This window comes from Nematolebias whitei, chromosome 15, assembly GCF_014905685.2.
Source record: "Nematolebias whitei isolate Nwh7 chromosome 15, NemWhi1, whole genome shotgun sequence".
Classification (NCBI taxonomy): domain Eukaryota; kingdom Metazoa; phylum Chordata; class Actinopteri; order Cyprinodontiformes; family Rivulidae; genus Nematolebias; species Nematolebias whitei.
In genome coordinates this window covers 32,104,828-32,107,901 of record NC_056512.1, presented here as the reverse complement: position 1 = coordinate 32,107,901, position 3,074 = coordinate 32,104,828, and positions in this window count along the sequence as shown.

Sequence of the window (3,074 nt, the reverse complement as noted above, 5' to 3'; positions counted from 1 at the left end):
CTCAAAAGGATGTCGTCCACGTAGATCAGTGTCCCACGCTCGTGGGCGTCTGGACATGCTTTGTTCAAAAAGATGTTGAACTCTGCAGGTGAGTTAGCGTAGCCAAAGGGACACCTGGTAAAGGTGTATTGTCGGCTGCCAAAAGTGAAAGCTAGTTTGTGTTGATCCTCGGCGCGCACAGGGATGGTCCAAAAACCAGAGGCGACGTCGAGGGTCGAGAAGTACTTACCGTCGGTGACCTTTGGCAGTTCCTGATGGAGCTGAGTCATTGGCCACCTGGATAAAGGTACTTGTTTATTTAGCTTCCTGTAGTCTATGGTAAGTCTCCACTTACCATTTGGTTTTAAAACTGGCCATAGAGGCGCAGAGTAGGTGCTATTACATTGTCTGATTATACCTTTGACCAAAAGGTCATCAATGATCTCCTGGACAGGTTGGTATGCTGCCAGAGGGATCTTGTATTGTCTGACAAATGTTGGCGGTGCGTTGGGTGGGGTTGGGATTCTCACTGCGTGGAGCGAGGTCAACCCACAATCTGTCGAATCAGTTGCAAATGACTTTTCATATTTTAAAAGAACTTGGCGTAGTTTGTCTCTTTCTTCATCAGATGTCAGAGCGTCGGCTTGTGCGACCACCTGATCAATCTGTGATGAGACTGATAAGGGTTCTTGCTCCTTGGGGAGCTCCAACGAATCCCTTTCTGAGTCGTCGGGCCTGTCTATGGGTAAAACACCATAGGTTTGAGGTCCTTGGTCGACATCATTGGTTGAGAAAAGAGCTATGGCCTGTGTTGGTTCCGTGAACCATACTGGCCCAGCTTCTTGACTCGGTACCAGGTTATCTGGGAGTCCTCCCAGAAATGGAATGCCTAGTTCAAAATCATGAAAGTCAGTTGAAATCAACCATCCTAGCATAGTCTTTTTTGGGATCAGCACCTCATCCATGCCAGTGTTACACACAGCAATAGATGTGGTTCTGGAGTCAAGACTCACCTGGTTCGTGGCTTCCACGGACAGTCCCAAGTTGAAAAACGCAGGAGAGGGTTGAAAGTATGCCTGTTTATGGCTAATAGCTTGTCCAGCTATGATGTGGATTCGCACCATTAGGTTTATCACCTGAGGTGGTACTGTGGTGTCTTGGTTGCTAGCAACTTGGCAGGCCTCCGGAATGGTCTGCCCAGCCTTAAGGCTCGCTGTGTCTAGCACAGGAGTATCCTTTGTGGCTGGTTTCAGGGACCACAGCACCTTGTTGATGGTGTCCACGTGGACACCTAACCTTACCAAAATGTCAGATCCTATGTAGGATGCATGTGGTAAGTTTTGGATAACGAGAAACGGGTGAACCAGTTCTCGTTGATTCCAGTTCAGTTTTAGGTTAATGACTCCATCTGCGGTCATTACCTGTGAACTATTGGGAACTAATGGAAAGCGGAAAGCTTTTTTAATTAGTTCTAGACCAACGTGTTTGTGAACCAAGGTTTCGTAGAAAGCTCGGTTAATTGCTGATTTATCTGTCCACAGAGACAGAACAGCATCGTTGGTGTGGGACCCTTGGATCTCTACACCCTTAACTACCAGCGGTAGGTAGTGTTTGGTGGACTCTGACTGCTCCAGCTCACAGAGGAGGCTGTCTTGTTGAGTCAGAGTTTGGATCACTTGGGTGTCTTTGGTTTCACATGGTGTCAGAGGAGTACTCACCGGGCTCGTGTCCTCGGCTGAGGGGTCCTTTGTGCCTTCCGCGGTACCTGCTGTTGGGCAGTCTGTGTCACACTCCGGAGGCGTATCGATTGGCAGTGGGTTGCTCACTGTTGTCCACATTGTTTGATCACCATAATCTATAATCGCGCCGAAGCGATTTATAAAATCCTGGCCAACCAAAAATGGGAATGAGTCAACATGAGTCACGTGTACCGGGTGGTACAGTGTCATATTGCCAATCTGCATGTGAACCATTGCTATAGCTGTCAGGGTTGTTTTCATTTCTGAGAGACCCTGCATTTCTATAGCACATTCAGAGAGAGGTATTATCCTGTTAACACTGGCAGCGGCCGTCCTCAGCTCCTCGAACAGTTTAGCTGACATGATTGTTATGTCTGCTCCACCGTCCAAGAGTGCTTCGTGTGTGAGGACACCTTCAAGTGTTACTGACAGGTACGCCTTTTTGGCGACCCCCTTTCTGATAAAGTTACACAGAAACCTCTTGGGCTTTTTCTGACGCTTTTTCACGCGTTCAGACTTATCTGTGTAATTTTGGTTTGCCTGAACCGTCAGCACAGCAGAAGCTGTTTCTGAGTGTTCAGCCTGTGATGACACGTCATCGTTCGTGTGTGTGTTTACCCCCCCTTCTTCCGATGAGGGGTTGTTTGAGGCAACCACAGCAACGTCTTGGTGTGTTCCACCGACATCTGTTATGTTGTCATTCGCGCCCTCAGATGTAATAGGAATTACATTACTGCAAAGTGCTCCTGGTTGGGTTCCCGTGTCAGTGTGTTTCAAAGTCTCTAACAACTTGCGTAGTTTCTCTGTCTCTTCCGAGCTCAGAGGTGTGGGCCTTGCTTTTGGAACTTTTGTGATTTTTTCGCCTCGGTTCGTTTCGTCCGAGGTGGGGGACGGTCAGGTACGTCTTGCGGGGTTTCCTTTACGTACTGCCCCTGCCGATATGGTTTCTCATATCGTTGCGTCCTGCGTTCACCCGTTTTCCGATAATCACTGTCTTCCTCTGAAAGAGGAGCCTTTTTGTCCCAGCGTGCACCTTCAGTACGCGGTTTGTTAGCTTGAACAGACTGTTTCCTCTCTTTCTTCTTAGGAGGAGGCGGCGAAGCACGTCGTCCTTCTAGTTCAAGAGGGAGGGGTTTAACCTTTACACTAGGAAACACTTCTATGGGCGTCTTAGCATGAGAACATGCTTCAAACACATTCACAGCACACTGTTTAATCTCACTGATGGATTTTTCTCTGAAATTTGCCATCATTTGTACTGATTTTTTAAAATCAGAGTGGAGATTTTTGCTGAAAACAAACTTAAAACCATCATCTTCTTCCATTCCGGTCTCATTTCTGTTACCAAAATAGGCT